Source organism: Rhincodon typus, chromosome 32 (assembly GCF_021869965.1).
Source record: "Rhincodon typus isolate 14 chromosome 32, sRhiTyp1.1, whole genome shotgun sequence".
Taxonomy (NCBI): domain Eukaryota; kingdom Metazoa; phylum Chordata; class Chondrichthyes; order Orectolobiformes; family Rhincodontidae; genus Rhincodon; species Rhincodon typus.
Window position 1 is genome coordinate 18,714,045 of NC_063363.1, and position 17,933 is coordinate 18,731,977.

General features: G+C 41.2%; 1 pseudogene; it reads left to right on the top strand.

The window, feature by feature from the left end:
- Positions 1 to 5,105: 5,105 nt before the first annotated feature.
- Positions 5,106 to 17,933, top strand: part of LOC125486703 — a 23,072-nt pseudogene continuing 10,244 nt past the window's right edge.

The window sequence follows — 17,933 nt, forward strand, 5'->3', positions numbered from 1 at the left end:
TATTTCAAAATAATGACAGGGCTGGATTGGGAGAAACTGTTTCTACTCATAAAAGAAAACAACAAGAGGGCAAAGATTTTAAGTAATATGCAAATGAAGCCATGGTGATGTGAGAAACAAAACTTCTTCACACAGTTAGGATTTGGAATGCATTGCCTGGAAATGTAGTGGAGGCTGGTTAAATTGAGGCATTCAAGAGGACACTGGATGATTATTTGGATAAAAAAAGGTGGACAGGAATACAGGGATGAGGCAAGAGATTGGAAGTATTTAAAAGGAAGGCGCAGGGATGCTGTGCCTCCTTCTGCACTGTAACAATTCTGTGATTCAAGAAGCTTTTTGGCAGAGTAGGAGAGATGGAGTTTTAACTGCAGCACTGGAGAAGGCTCTCTCTCTTTCTTTCTCAGTCTAACTCTGCCACTATACAAGGATCACAGAAGCAAGCATCAGCGTTCCATTCATGATGGGCACTGAAGCACCTGCACCCATCTTATGTTACTGTCTCTCAGGCACTGCACTTCCTACTCAGTTACTGGAGATGGATCACCACTGCATATGGTTATACATGCTCATAAAGTGCTCATGCACCATTCCCATAACACTCAATCCTCCTCTGTTATCTAAGATAATGGCTTTGAAAAGATTAAAGTTGGAGATGGCATTAAGTTCCACCCACACTGATGAGGTATATGAACTTGGGTGGAGAAAAAAGCAGAACAGCTTGGGATCTCAAGAGAGACAGTTTTAGCATCTAGGTCTCCTAATAGTCTTAGTAACTAAGTCTAACTTAAGAATGTAAATTGTATTTGATTGCTATCATGCAATAAAGCACATCTTGTTTGAGCCAAATGATTCTTCTCATTAGGGCTTTCTAGCGGTTTTTCCTCTACTTCTCTAAACCCAGAAAAACCTTAGACTCTAGTCATAGATAAAGGAAAGATGGCAGCAAACTTCCCCAACCGCAAGCTGATAATAGTCAGTATCATAACATACACAATCCTCACATTTTCTCCAATAAGAAAAGTCAACACTGCTGAAGAGGTAGCAAGAACTGCAGATGCTGGAGTCAGAGATAACATAGAAGCTCCACACTATGTTATTAATGCTGAAGAGTTGCTATGTATCCACATGCTCACTCCCTAGCAAGGAGTCTACCTGCAGCAACACAAAGCCAGTCACCTCAATATGTCCACTCTCTGGACTCAGCTCAGAAACACAATCTGGTGAAAACATCACTGACATGACTCCATTGCCAGCAAAGGAAGAAATGCCTGATGTCTCAGACACTCAGAGGTCTGACATAAGAACATAAGAACATAAGAACTAGGAGCTGGAGTAGGCCATCTGGCCCCTCGAGCCTGCCCTGCCATTTAATAAGATCATGGCTGATCTTTGTGACTCAGCTCCACTTACCCGCCCACTCACCATAACACTTAATTCCTTTACTGTTCAAAAATTTATCTAGCCTTGCCTTAAAAACATTCAGTGAGGTAGCTTCAACCACTTCACTGGGCAGGGAATTCCACAGATTCACAACCCTTTGGGTGAAGAAATTCCTCCTGACCTCAGTCCTACATTTGCTTCCCTTTATTTTGAGGCGATGCCCTCTAGTCCTAGTTTCACCTGCTAGCAGAAATAACCTCCCTGCCTCCACCTTATCTATTCCCTTCATAATCTTATATGTTTCTATAAGATCTCCCCTCATTCTTCTGAATTCCAATGAGTATAATCCCAGTCTACTCAGTCTCTCCTCATAATCCAACCCTCTCAACTCTGGAATCAACCGAGTGAATCTCCTCTGCACCCCCTCCAGTGCTAGTATATCTCTTCTCAAGTAAGGAGACCAAAACTGCACAAGGTACTCCAGGTGTGGCCTCACCAGGACCCTATACAGCTGCAGCATAGCCTCCCTGTTTTTAAACTCCATCCCTCTAGCAATGGTGGACAAAATTCCATTTGCCTTTTTAATCACCTGCTGCACCTGCAATCCCACCTTCAGCGATTCATGCACAAGGACACCCAAGTCCCTCTGCACAGCAGCGTGCTGCAATTTTTTACCATTTAAAACATTGTCCATTTTGCTGTTATTCCTACCAAAATGAATGACCTTACACTTATCAACAGTTTACTCCATCTGCCAGACCTTTGCCCACTCACTTAGACTACCTATATCCCTCTGCACACTTTCAGTGTCTTCTGCACACTTTGCTCTACCACTCACCTTAGTATCATCTGCAAATTTTGACACACCACACTTAGTCCCCTGTGACAGCTGACAGAGCCCTGTGGAGTTCTATACAGAAGACGTGCCCCTGTACTAATAAGTGGCATTGTCGATCTACTGACAGAGAGACAGGGGAATGTCTGGCATGGGTGCCAGAGGACCTCGTTAGACTAGAGCAAAAGATGGAGGAGTATGTCCATCTTCTGTCTACTGTAATGACACTGTCATATGAGCACTTGATTGCCTCCATGGAAACAGTGACAGCCATCTTGAAGATCCAGGTCAAGCAGAATGCTCAGTACCTGCCAGATATATGCTCAGACCTGCATTTTATTGTTTTGGCTGTTGTGTCTCAGTATCAATGTGAAGATAAGAAGGGGGCAATACACCTGAATCTCATTCCAGGAGCCCATCTTCTCATGGAAACACAATGGAGCTAGCAGGCACTGACAAGGAATAGGAGCAACCACCAGGCACTCTGGGAGTTTACTCTCAGAAAAACTGCAGAGGTTCCCTGCCTCCTCCTCCTTTGCCAGTAAACCCTTCATGCCCAAAACATTTCTGGATATGTCAAACTTTTAACTCCAACTCATGTCTGAACAGGCCCTACAAATATTTGAGGAAAAGGGTGTGGAAATATTCTTTATGTCCTTTGAGAAAATAGTAAGGCAAATGATTCAACGAAAAGAACATGGGATATTGTCCATGCAGAGTAAGCTGGCAGGTAAAGCACAGGAAATAAAATGAGCTATAGTGTATGTATACAAATTAGTGCCCAAAGTTTACAGGCAAACGTTTCAGAATATAAGAAACAGTGTGGGTAAGCCTTTGGATAATGTCAAGGTTTGAACATTAGAGCTTCTTTGTATGGAAAGAGTATAAAACAGCTTGCCACAGAGTAAAAGTGTAGCTAGCTCATCAAGAATTATTGATTAACAATAAGAAGTTGAGATAAAACCAGCTGATCACCTAGTCTGCTTTCTTCTTCAGATAAGGCAGGGCAGGACGTATACACCTGATGGTAGGGTCCGGGACAGTGTTGCCGAACAAAGAGACCTTGGAGTGTGAGCTCTTTGGTATTTGAAGGTGGAGTCACAGGTAGACAGGATAGTGAAGAAAGCATTTGGTATGCTTGCCTTCATTGGTCAGTGCAATGAGTATAGGAATTGGGAGGTCATGTTGCGGCTGCACAGGACATTGGTTAGGCCACTTTTGGAATGCTGCATTCAGGCCTGGTCTCCTTGCCATAGGAAAGATGTTGTTAAATTTGAAAAATTTCAGAAAAGATTTACAAGGATATTGCCAGGATTGGAGGGTTTGAGCTATAGGGAGAGGCTGAATAGGTTGGGGCTTTTTTCGCTGGAGTGTCGGAGGCTGAGGGGTGACCTTATAGAGGTTTATAAAATCATGAGGGACATAGCTAGGGTGAATAGCCAAGGCTTTTTTCCCAGGGTAGAGAGGTCCAAAACCAGAGGAAACAAAATTAAAAGTTGCTGGAAAAAGTTCAGCAAGTCTGGCAGCATCTGTGAAGAAAAAATTCAGAGTTCATGTTTCAGGTCTGGTTTTGGGTCCCCCTTCCTCAGAAGGCATAGGTTTAAGGTGAGAGGGGAAAAATTTGAAAGGAACCAAGGGATAACTTTTCACACAGAGGGTGATGTGTATATGGAATGAGCTGCCAGAAGAGGTGGTGGAGATGGGTACAATTACAACATTTAAAAGGTATCTGGATGGGTACATGAATAGGAAAGGTTTGGAGTGATATGGACCGAATGCTGGCAAATGTGACTAGATTACTTCAGGATATCTGGTCAGCATGGACAAGTTGGACTGAGGGGTCTGCTTCTGTGCTGTACAACTCTATGACTAAGATGATGTAAAAGGATTCACTTGTGATGATGAGCATTCTAAGGGTAAGGTTTTGGCATTTTTTGTAGTGTAATTTGCTTTTCTAAAGAACTGCAGAGATATTTCATTGTTACAACTGCCTCGGTTATTGATAACAGGAGTCAACCCAATGGTCAAGGGACACTGTGAACAAAAGCCTACAGATAACAGCAATACAAGTTGAAACCACGTATGGAATCCTTAGAAAGATTACTCTCTTCGAAGAAGTTAAAAAAGTCACTACCTTCTGTCAGAAGAAACTTTGATGAAGACCAAACGTTGCAACTATTAGATAAGGCAACAGTAATGACTGACAATTATAAGCTGGTCCACAAAATGAAAACTTTTTTTTCTCTTACCCCAATAAATTTAAAAGAGAGAGAGAGTGGGAGAGTGAAAGGAAGGAAAGTAGGTAAGGATATGAGTGGATAGCTGGGAATGCCCAAAGACTTCTTCCTCAGAAAAAAGAAAACACTGAAGGCAGCGGTGAAAATTGTAGGATTAAGAGCCTTCATTGTTACAAAGTGAGCTATATTTATTCAGAATGCTGGAAGGTGTGATGGAAGCACGTGAAACCGATGGGGTTCATATGACTGAGTTTGGGGAGAGAATTCAAAAGGAAAATGCTACAGATCAAACTGTAGCTTTAATTACAGCTAAAAGACTGGTGGTAGCTGAGTAGTTAAGTAATTACCCATTATGGAATTGATTTACTCCTGGGGAATAATTTGGTTGAAATGAAAATTATATCTTCACATGTAATCACAGAAAGTCCGAGTGAGGCTAAAGAGACAAATCAGTTACAGGAACAGATTACCACGCACGCACTTTATAGAATGACGCTGTGAGAAAAATGATAGGCTGTTCTTCAGGAACACCTCCTTCAGTCTTTCTTTTTCAAGCACATTTTCGTGCAGGGACTGCCCTTCGAAATTTAAACAGGCTGGAAACTGTCAACAAATCCTGCACTCAGTCACACACTCCTGCTGAGTATAAAATGGCGTTAGATTTTGCTGTTGCCGATTGCTATGAAAAATATTTTAACTCTCAGACCTACTTGGACAAATGTTACATTTCGCCCTTCAGTAATCAAGGGGTCAAAGAATTCCTGCCTTTTGTTCTGAAGAATTTGGTAAAAGCCTTTTCAACTAGTCAGCGCATTATTTGCTCTAGTTAACCAGTCTTTCATTCACTGTTTTGAACAGTAACACTCTAATTTATGAGAATTCAGTTTAAATTATGGTTGGCAGTGATTTAGTTTATTGCTCAGTATGCTGTATTGAGTTTTCAATAAAATGGTTTCTGTCGGCACAGTGCTAGTAGAAACTGAAAGTGACATCAGTCCCAGCCCCAGTTTATTTTTAGCCTGGTTACTATGCGAGTGCATTTGAGCCACCACATCCACTTTCCTAATCCCAATTTTCCCAAGGTGACCGGCGTTATTTTCCTTAATGAATTTAGAATTATGGAATCAAGAGGTGTTCATTATGAGCAGACTCTGTTCCAGGCATTTCTTTAGCTGTGTAAAATTTAGTTAGGCTACTTTTGGAATATGCAGTTCTGGTTGCCATACTATAGGTAAGATGTGAAGGCTTTGGAGAGGATGCAAAAGAAGTTTACCAGGATGTTGCCTGGATTGGAGTGTATTAGCTATAAGGAGAGGTGGGACAAACTTAGATTGTTTTCGCTTGAGTGTCGGAGGCTGAGGGGCGACCTGAAAGAAGTATATAATATTATGAGAGGCGTGGGTAGAGAGATAGTCGGAGTCTTTTTCCCAGGGAAGAAATGATAAATACTAGGGGGCATAGTTTAAAGTGAGAGGGGAGACATTTAAAGGAGATGTGCGCAAGGCTGGTTGCTGCCTGGAAAGCATTACCAGGGGAGGTGGCAGAAGCAGATACGATAACATTGTTTAAAGGGGCATTTAATAAAACATGTGAACAGGCAGGGAATAGATGGATACAGATTATATGCAGGCAGATGGGATTAATTAAGAATAATATCATGGTTGGTACAGACATGATGGGCTGAAGAGCCTGTTCCTGTGCTGTACTCTATTGTCTATATAGTCGAGAAGTCTCATCCCCATGCAAACATTTGAAGGTATCAGTGTAAGCTATACACTCCAGATGAGGAATTTTAACGTCCAGGTCATATCTGCTTAGATAGCCTTTTCCATTACAGCTGACAGTCGTAGCCATTGTTCAATGTTCTAAGAGGACTCTAGTGGTATTTGATTTCCCTACACATTCCTTGCCAATCATACTTTTCCAGAGTCTGCATCCCTCCTAACTCTGGAATTGAAGTCACAAGGGACAATCACCTTTCCCCCTTTGGGACTCGTAACAATGGCTGTTCAAGGCTGGAGTAGAATTCTTCTTTGACCTGATTCATTGCATCTAGTGTTTGGATATATATACAGATGACTGTGGCGTACTGCTTCTGGGTTAAGGAAAGTCAAAAGATCATGAAGTATTTGTCTGTTTCACGGGGCTCACTGAGATGGTCAACTCATTTGTTTCTATGGTGATGTTAATCCCACAGTGACAGTGTTCCTCAGGCTTCCTTCCCCACAAGGTGTATTCTTCACCTTGTTCTTGGAGCTGACTTCCTCCTGTCCACCATGTCTCATTTAAGGCAGCAACTTCACTATAGTAGCGTCAGAATTCCGGGACTATGAGAGCAGAGCAATGTTTAGGTTTGTCATTATTGTGGTTCCCTATGAGCATCCTGATGTTCCAGGTGTCACACTTCATTTTGAGGAGGTGAAAGATGCCTGTGTCTGTATTCATTTAACATGGGGTGATTACACACTGACTACCACACAGACCTGACAGACCAATGGAAGGGATAGCCACAACGACTGGAGGCCAGTCTTCATGGCATGGATAGGGACTAACTTGTACGTAGATACATTGTTACCTCTAAACACCTGTGCCATCCTAGGAGCTCACAGGTCTGCTTGTTTGTGTGTTGGTGTTGAAGGGAGAGGGTGTTACACATCAATTCAGCCCTGTAATTTCAGAAAAGGTTCATTGCTGCCATAGCAGCCCGAATGCTTTACAAATGGCCAATTAGATCCTTCCCTTGTGCCAATGCCATTTTTTAATTCCTAGCATCACATTTCAAAGTGTAGGCTCTGGGACAGAACATCCCATAGACTGCTGCTCGAACTTTCCAGCTCTACCTATCTTCTGAGACAAAAGTAGAAATTGCTGCAAAAGCTCAGCAGATCCAGCAGCATCTGTGGAGAGAAATCAGAGTTAACATTGAGGACTGAGTCTCAGTTGAGGAGATCCTCAAAATGCCCAGGAAGGGTCACTCTGGAGTAGAATTCTTCTTTGACCTCATTCATTGCGTCTAGTGTTTGTACCCCTACCTCAGTACTTTGAATATCTCCTCAACTGAGACTCAGTCCTCATTGTGAATCTTGTTGAGCACATCTCTCAGCATGTAACCTGTTGCCACCTCAACACGATGGGGTTGAAAAGGCCATCTGACAGCTAACAGCCAAAAAAGGCTGTCAGTGTATACAGAACCCACCAGAATAGAAGCACAAATACCTGACTTCGTTTTCGTCGTCTGGAAGGAGGCAAGCATCACAATAGATCACCTCACTGCTCACCTAATCGCAGTTTTTTTTTCCTCCAATGCTATCTACTGACGGATTCTCTAGTGAATACAAATGAGATACTGCAGATGCCGGAAATCTGAAACAAACACTGAGAATGCTGGAGAAATTCAGCAGGCCGAGCAGCGTCTGTGGAGGGAGAAATAAAGTTTAGTGAAGAGATTGAAGAAGAGCCATCCTGGACTCAAAACGTTAACTCTGTTTCTCTCACCACAGTTACTGCCAGACCTTCTGAGATTCCCCAGTGAGCCCATCAGCAGTAAACACAGGGAGAACAATCCTACATTGCCCTGATGGCTTACCCTCATGATTCACTTTCGTAGGGCAATTTGGAGCTTACGACAACAAATTTACCTGAGTCTTTTGTGTATTTTGAGAATTAATTGTGAGTAACAGTTGTAGCAGAGAACAAGCACCATGCCCAATGGTGAAATTTAAATCCTATAAAAATCTGGAATGAAACACTAAGCTAATGGTGATCATGTAACCACTGCTGATTGTCATTAAAACCCATCTGAGTCACTAATATCCTTCAGGGAAGGAAATTGCCATTCTTACCTGGTCTGGCCTGCATATGACTCTAGACCCACGGCAATGTGGTTGACTTTTGGGCAATGAGGCTTGAGCAATAAATGTTGGCCCAGCCGGTGATGACCACGTCCTGTGAATAAATAAAAATAGAAGGCTACTTTTCCTCACCCTGGTGAGGCAGATTATATTGCCTTCAAGGACCCTGAGGGTACCTTCCCTCCATCTGGACTTCTCAGACTCAGGGGGCTTCTGTGCTGTCCAGACAGTTCTCTCCTTCACCTCTAACCTGCTCCAACACCCCATCATCCATACTCTCAACACTGCTGTTTTTGTTGCTCTTGCTCCTACCACAGTGTAGCTCACCACTCAAGGGCTCCTGCTTCTCTGTCAATTGCTACTCCCTCTCTTCCGCCTTGTGGCTTATCTGTCACCAGCGGTGGGGGTGACAGAAAATACAATCCTCGACAGCCACTTGGGATGCCCGGCTCCTACCCCGAAGGCCCCATAGAAGGCTGTGTCCAACATCAAGCCTTATGCTGTTGCCTGAAGTCAGGAGCTGGAGTCAGCATGACTCCCCCATGGCTCTATCATCACATGAAACTGAGAGCAGTGGGAATGGAATAAGAGGACTCTGATTTTTGCTTGCAATCTTAGAGAGTCAGACGTTGATTCAGAAATCACCCCAAGAGTTGTTTTTTCACTTACTTGCATTGTGTGATGCCACTATCTTTTTCTATTTAATGACTGGTGTTTGAATTATTCTAGGTCCAAAATTCCAGACACTGGTTGAAATTACATGTGGTCTTTGTCTTCACTGCGCTCTCTGTGCCTCGGAGTACGTGGAGGAAATTATTTTGTCCGATTTTCTTTCCAACAATCATTGGGAGATTGACCTGTGGTTTCAAAATGATCCAGCAGCTTATGACTGGAACCCAATTGCAAAATTTGTGTGTGAACAGGTAAAAATTAAATAGCTTATTTGTTCAGCTTTTCAAAAAGGGGATAAAAAGGCTATCCTCTGTTTTACATACACAGCTCATTGTGCTACTGAGTATGGCAGGAAAATCATAGACTTGATCACCAAACTGCACTGCATTCCTGATCTCATCCAGTGTGTGAGAGTGTCCAAATCACTCCATTAAATTGAAAATTTAATTTCAGCAATTTGCTGTTCAGATGGACATGGGAACAGATCAAACTATAACAGGGCAAAAACACTTTGACTAGAATTGGAAACCATTGTATTTAAGTTTCTTTTGGATAGAATCACAGTGTGGAAGCAGGCCATTCAGCCCATCGAGTACACACCTACCCTCTGAAGAGCATCCCGCCCAGATCCACAACCCTATTTTACAACTCTGCATTTCCCATGGCCAACCTACCTAACCTGCACATCTTTGGACTGTGAGTGGAATCCGGAGCACACAGTGGAAACCCACACAGACAAAGGGAGAATGAGATCCCTGGCACTGTGAGGCAGTAGGGCTAATCACTGAGCCACCATGTCACCAACTTGCATTTTGATTATATCTGGATGCCCTTAAGCCTGAAACACAGGTTAGTATGCTGGTACAGCAAGTAATCAGGAATGCTAACACAATGTTATAGTTTATTGCGAGGGCAGTTGACCGTAACAGTAGGGAGGTAATACTTCTGTTAAACAGGTGAGACCACATCTGGGGTAATGTGTACAGTACTGGTCACCTTACTTACGGAAGGATGTTAATGCGTTGGAAGCAGTTCAGGGAAGGTTTACTAAAATACCTGGAATGAGCAGATTGCTTTATGAATAAAGGCTAGTCAGGTTAGACCTGTATTCTCTGGAGTTTAGAAAAATCAGAGGGGGTTTAGTTGAAACAGAGATACAGAGATGACAAAAATACAGAGCAGATTTGACCAGGAGCAGTTTGAAAGGATGTTTCCTCTCATGGGACATTCTACAATTACAGATTACAGTTTAAAACGAAAGAGGTACCCATTTAAAACACAGATGAGGAAACATTTTTTCCTCAGAGGGTTGTGAGTTTTAGAATTCCTTGCCTTAAAAGGCAGTGGAGCAGAATCCTGACATATTGTTAAGCAAGGGAATTAGTTTCTTAATAAGCAAGATGCTGAAAGATGATCAGGGATAGGCAGGAATGTAGAGTTAAGGTTGAAATCAGACCAACCTCAGGCTTAATGAATGGGGTAGCAGGCAACTAGGAGACTCATTCCTTTCAAACTTTCTCAATTCCACATATTAGAAAGGTGACCTTTCTTTCTACACTATTCAGTCTGTTCCAAAATCTTCATTCATGGGAACGTGGAAACAAGGGATCATTTAGCTTCTCAAACCTGTTCCACCATACAATTAGATCATCGTTGATATATGGCCTAACTCCATATACTCATCTATGCCCCATGTCCCTTAATACTTTTAGCCAACAAAAAAAATCATCCATCTCTCTTTTAAATTCAATGACTGATCTGGAATCAGTTGCCATTGGTGGAAGAGAGTTCCAAATTTCTACCAAATGAAAACCAAAAGAACTGGGGATGCTGTGAGTCAGAAACAAAAGCAGAAGTTGCTGGAAAAGCTTAGCAGGTCTGGCAGCATCTGTGAAGAAAAATCACCAGACCCAAAACTTTAATTCCGATTTCTTTTCGCAGATGCTGCCAGACCTGCTGAGCTTTTCCAGCAACTTCTGCTTTTGTTTCCAAATTCCCACCACTTTGTATGAAGAAACATTTCCTTAATTCACTCCAGAAAGGTTTGGCTCCATTTTTTTAGTTAATCATCCATAGTCCTAGACTTCCAAACTAGTCAAAATGAATTCACCCAACCTACTCTTTCTGTTCCCCTTAATTTCTTGAAAACATACCCAACTACCCTAAAGGACTACAGGGAAAACAGCCCTTAAATTTCACCATGTGGTTAAATGATTTGAGTAAAGTCATTTGGTGTCTAGTCAAATTAAACCTACACTACCTCCTGGGGCAATATGTGCCTCAAAACTGCTCACAGTATTCCAGGTATCAAACCAGAACATCTCCAGCAATGGCAGCAGTTTATACCCACTCCCAACATTCACATGTATAGTTTGACAGCTGATGGTGGAGAGTTCTCAATGCTGGAGACATAAAACATAAATATAGTTGCTGTTTTATCTGTATTCCTGTCCACCTTTTACAAATCTGAGCCTGATCACCCTGGAGCTAAACACTTCCAACCCACCCGTCTCTACATCACATTTTCACCTTTACATAGTCTCTTGGATCACAGCGCGTATCCAATCGATTCTTTTGGATTTGGTTAAATATAATGAAGAGAAAACTCAACAACAGCAATTTGCTTAAATGTGGGACCCCTTGATCGACGGCTGGTCTGGAGGATGAGGTTGTCCCTGGCACCATTCGTGATCCCGGTCCGAGGTGAAGTCCAGCAACTTGGAATGAAACTCTCTCTCATATACAGTGTAACAAACAGCAAGGCACAGAAAGAACAACTACAGAAAAACACCTCAATTGTGCCATCTTCACACGTACAGGAATGTTCACAGGACTCATTCAAGGTCATGCAACTGTCGAATATCATCAACAAGTTTAGCCCTTCAGCCCGTCGTATACAACCCACGCCTGATGATATTTGACAGCCCATGTTACAATTGCAGATGCAGAGGCAAATCAATGACACCCGCGCAATAACGTATAAGAGTAAGTAACCTACACTGGAAGATTATCTCTCCACGCATGGTCCTGATGCCTCAGATAGTGGCTTGATCACCAAATCAGTTCTCTTAAAACGAAAGAACAGGACACAAACATTACCAAGAGAAAGCTATCAGTGTTGAGGTTGATTGGCTCGCTGAGCTGGTTTGTTGTTCCGCAGAGCTATCAGTTTCGTGCCCTCATCTAAACCTCCTTTTCACTACTGTAATATTTTAAGCTGAATTGTCACTTCAACCCATTATTCAAATTTTTTTTTGTCTTCTGCCATTAGTCTCCATCCTTAATTAATTCACCTCATCCAATTTTGCAACCTAACTATTACCACTATATCTAATTCCAGAGATCTGTAGAGATTTGTGATCCATGGAAAATGACCTTATGATATATTAAAACAAAAGTCAAACATTTCTGTTTTGATTCATGCACAACATACTTAGTTTGTTCTTCCTGTAGGATGACCCACATTTTTTAAAGCTACTTGATGACTCATTCTAAATATTTGATATATCTCTATATAAATTTGTTCAAATTCAATATTCTGTTTACTCCCTTAAGTCACTAACCATTTTCATGCATTGAAACCATTGAGACTGTGTGCATGCACTTTATCATTTCCCAGAATCCCTTTAAATTTTGGGAAACTATTCAATTTAAATCTTTTAGCTTATCAGGGAATGTGAGTTTTATTATAGTGTTTATCATGATATGCTTAAGTGTATCCAGGCTCAGTGGTTTTGAGATTCCTGACACTCATTACAATTGATATTTCCACAGTACTTCCCCAAGACTAAAATGTGTTATTGATGAAGGACTTGATGGGTTGAAGATGCCTCATCCATCACTGTGTTGTGACATTGAAATTTTACAAATATGTTCAGCCTTCAGTGTCTCCAATTTCTAAAAAAAAAAGCTCCATCCATTCCACTTCAAGCAGAATGGGTTAATTAGTATTAATCTATTATGGATTCAAAAAGAGTGTGGGACATAAACTCCAGTACATAATTATGATATTCACCTCTCCTCCTCCTTGAAGGAAGGAAAAGCCCACCCCTTTGTTAAATTTACTTTTCCTAAACTCCTTGCCCACAGGGAGTTGCATTTTCAACATTCCAATGTCCCTGTCACTTGGATATTAACAATGAGTCAATCTTATCATTGGGAATGAAAGATTCACTCAGGTTAAAACAATATTTGGAAGTTCACTCTGGCCAGAAAATGAAATTCCAAACATGGTAATTTCTGGGATTAAAATTTACTCGAGTCCAAACACAACACAGAGCCAATTCCAAAAGGTAAATTTCTACTAAGTTTTACAAATCAAATTTTTGAATTAACATTTTGCAGAATTTTTGCTTCACACAACCACTAATGGTTTCTTCAAAGAACATTACATTAACCACATATGTTCCACACAAGTACAGGCTTACAACACAATTTCAAATCATCAGACATTCCCAAATTGCAAACTAAAACTTCAAAGTATCCCCAGATCTCAAGCTCCAGGGAACAATAAGACACAAATTGAACTAGGTGACATTTAGCAACCAAAGCAAAAAGATGCATTCAAACCAGACCACAAAGAGTTAACACTCCTGCAAGGTTCAGTGCACTTGCACAGCGCAGAAACCTAACCTCCAGTTCCCTCTTTTTCCAGTTATAACTGACCCCATCCTTTCGGGGGTCCTGAATGTTCCAAAATATTAGCTACAGACATGAATCCAGAGTCTGCCACATTCCACCCTGGAATATGGAATGTCTCTGGAGCATCAGGTTGCTTTTTCCTTCTCTTAGACATTTTCCCAAACCCCATCCTCTTCGCCAAAAGTGTCTTGGATCACAGTGCGTATCACAGTGCGTATCGGTTAAATATAATTAAGAGAAGACTTGACAACAGCAATTTGCTTAAATGTGGGTGCTTATTAAGTAATAATAATGATAATAGTAAGAGTAAAAAATGGAAAAGAAAGAAAAATAGTCTCATGCCCTTCTGCCCGTTGGGGATCCCTCGATTAAAGGCTCGTTTGGAGGCTGAGGTTCATTCCTGGCACCGTTCATGATTACAGTCTGAGGTGAAGTCCAGCAACTTGGAATAAAACTCTCTCTCTCTCTCATATACAGTGTAACAAACAGCAAGGCACAGAAAAAACAACTACAGAAAAACACGTTGATTGTGCCATCTTCCCACGTAAGAGAATGATCACAGGACTCATTCAAGGTCATGCAGCTGTTGAATATCATCAATAAGTTTAGCCATTCAGCCCATCCTATATACATAGTTTCAGCTGACGTCATGTCATATTCTCTGTTTACTTTTAATTTCTTTTTCAGGGGATGTTGTCATCACTAGGCCTGAACTGATATCTGCCACTTGCTCTTGAGAAGGTGGTCATGAACCACACTTTACAAGTGCTGCAATGCATACGATGAGGGTACATCCACAGTGCTGCTTGGGGAGGAGCTCCAAGATTTAACCCACCTACAATGAAGGATAAGTGATATAGTTTCAAGTCAGGATAGTGTATGGCTTGGGGGAGACTTGGAGGTGATAATGTTCCAATGAATTTGCTGCTCTTATCCTTCTGGCTGGTAGAGGTCCTGATTTTTAGAAAGTGCTGTAGAAGGAATGCTGCTACAGTACATCGTGTAGATGGTACACAATGCTACCACTGTTCATCATTGGGTGTAGGGAATGTATTCTTGGTGGACGTGTTGCCAGTGAAGCAGGCTTTTGTGTCTTGGATGGTGTCAATCTTCTTGAGTTTGTTGGAGTTGCACCCATCAGTCAAGTGAAGGGTATTCCATCATACCCTTACCTAGTACCCTACAGACAGACTTTGAGGAGTCTGGAGGTGAATTACTCACATAGATATTAACCTAAATTTTGCTGGGTTAGCTGAAATGGAGTTAAATGAAATTGAATGAAATGAAGGAAAAAGCATATGAAGCCTGGTGATGACCTAATGATTAAAAAATTCGTTGGATTTAGTGTTTACGTGTTTTGCTGAAGCAATGTGTGTGGACTGAACTGTCACAGCAACTTGGAAAAGCTGAAGTCATATTTCAAAGGAGACAAAATGAATCAGATGTGATAATGTGGACTATTATCTGCTGGTTTTGTATTTGTCATAGAATTGTGTTGTGTAAATATCATACAGTTTATTGGATGACATAAAGCAAGACCAAGCTAAAGCTGAGGTCAAATTTCATTAAATGCAAGGGATAAGCCTCTTTCCAAAGAGATAGAAGCAAATCCTAATGGGTTAATTGATCAAACCGGTTAGGAAAACATACTGCATTTGTGATGTCCGCCAGAATCCAAAGTGAACATTTGCTGACAACTGGCCAATGTAAACATTTGAATGTACAGCTTCTTTATATAGAAAAAGTATTAGAAAAAAAAGCTTGCCTCACAGCATTATTAGATAGCTCAGGAACGAAGATCATCTGATCAACTATAAAAGTTGAGATGGACCAGGCGGATCACTTATTCTGTTCTGATCTTTGGACATGTCACATAAAGGGGCGCACTCGTGATTGTAAGCATTGTAAGAGTTTTTTTGCAGTACTTTTTGCAGTGTACTTTGCTTTAATAAAGAACACTGGGTATATTCTGTATTTTAGAATTATCTTGTGTTATTGATATCCAGAGTAACCCAATTGACAAAGGAAAGTGGAAATAAAAGCCTACACTCACCGCAGAGTTCCCAATCTCTGACCTGCTTTTGTTGTCACAGATGGGTTATCTAGTTATGTCACTGGTCAAGGACAGCCCCCAGGATGTTGATAGTTGGGGATTTAGTTATGGCAATGCCATCAAATATCTGGGGACTATGGTTATATTCCCTCTTGTTGAACGCTAACCCTAATTCCTTTACGACAGCCACTTGAACAGTTTCTCTCCAAATTCACTTGCGTCTACATTTCAAAACCCCAAATGTCTCCCTTTGGCTTTCCAATCATTATAACATTTTTGTTCCTTTCTGTTTGTTCATTTGCCTTTGAAGCCCTGGTCCCTGTTAAAATCATAACACATTCCCTCTCTACTCATTCCCCGAATGCATTCCTTTCAGGATTAATGGTACAGATTGAGAGTACAGGGTGACAAACAATTAATCATGCTTTTCACATCTGGCTGTATTATATAAAGCACAATTGGGTCTTGGTCTCCTCTGCCAAACTTGCATACTATTCCACATGCTCTCCTGTAAATTATCTTCTTTATATTTTCCAAACAAGCTATTCAGAAATGTTATTACACACCTCTATAGCAGGTGGGACTTGAAGCCAGGCCTCCTGACTCAGAAGTAGCAAATTCTCTTCTAAAGTCCCTCTCCTCATCTCCTCCAGCCTAACCTCTAACAAACAATGTGAGAAACACATTAATGTTTTGTCATTATGATTGAGACCATCTGTTTAGCTGCCTCAGGCCATATCCTCTCTTTCCCCAGCCAACAAGGTCAAACTTCCTTTAAAACTCCCAGACTCACATTTCCGTTTTGTGTCATTTCTCACCTCATGCCTTCGCATGAAATCTGCCGAAATTATTGTTTTCCTCAGAAACAATCCTAGGTTCTCTGTTTTTGTAAACTATTACCAAGCCTCCAAGCCACCATTCCTCCCCTTAATCCATGATCTTTCTGTTCAAATGGAACCTGCAACACATTTCAATACCTCCAAACAGATTTCCATTTCTGTCACAGCACTGAAACAGACCTCAAAATCACAATGAAATTCATGGTGTGACCATGATGAGCAATCCCTCCTCATTCTTCTCAGCTGTCTACAGCCCTTTTACATGGTTGACCATATTATCCTTCACCACTTCTGCTCCATCTTCCAGCTGAGTGGAATTATCCTTGCCTGGTTTTGTTCTCATCCAGGATGAAATGCACCTAACTGATATTATTGTAGAAACATTGACAAGTAGTATTCATTTTGATATTGTCCATCCATTATTGCACATCAGCCATTAGAAATCCTTTTTCAAATACAGTCACCACTCTATTTTTGTTATGGGGCCACCTCTCAATAGGGTACATGTCAAAATAAGCAAAACAAAATGTTGGACTATATAATACAGGTTAATTCCTTTAACACGGAATACAATGCATTCGATTCTCTATAGAGTCTTGTCTCAGTAACTGAGTTTGTATCTTTCAGGGAAAAATGGGCAGATAAAGAAAAGAAACTAAGAAATTCTTTCAAGGAAGTTCTGAAGTGTAACATTCATGAACGTAACCCTCTTCATCCAGTGGAATTGGAACCTGTAGAATGCCTGGTAAACTCCTTCTGCCTAGTGGTTGTTACAAAGGATAAAGCAGTTTATTGCACTGTAGAAATATAATCTCCCTGTTAAAACCAGGTGGGGTGTTCATTATGATTGTGTCTCTAACAAGACCTGTTACATGGTTAGTGAGCTCAAATTTCAATGTGTAACTTTTGATTAGTTCTATTTCGAAAACATTTTTAAGGAGGCTGGCTATGAGATAGAGCAGTTAGAAACTTTTGCTATTCCCAAGTCATTAACCATTATTGCAGACTTTGAATCAGTTTGTTTTCTGGTTGATCGCAAGATTAAGAATGCTTATTTCTGTATCGCTGTTGTGACTGCTGCAGATCTATTCTGTTCAATATTGACTAAAGAAGCAAGAATAAAAATACAGGAACAAAAACGAAGTTGCTGGAAAAGCTCAGCAGGTCTGCGAGCATCTGTGAAGAAAAAATCAGAGTTATCGTTTCAGGTCCGGTTACCATTCCTGAGAACTGATGGTGGCTGGGAAAACGTCAGTTTATATGCAGAAAATAGAGAGGGGATGGGGTAGGGGGTAAATGAGAAGGTAGAGCCTGAAGAGAGAGAAGAACAGTTGGACAGACAAAGGAGTTGCTAACGATCAGGCTGGGAGGGTGAGTAGTTGTTAATGGGGACTGTTAGTGACTAACAACAGGGGGTGTGTA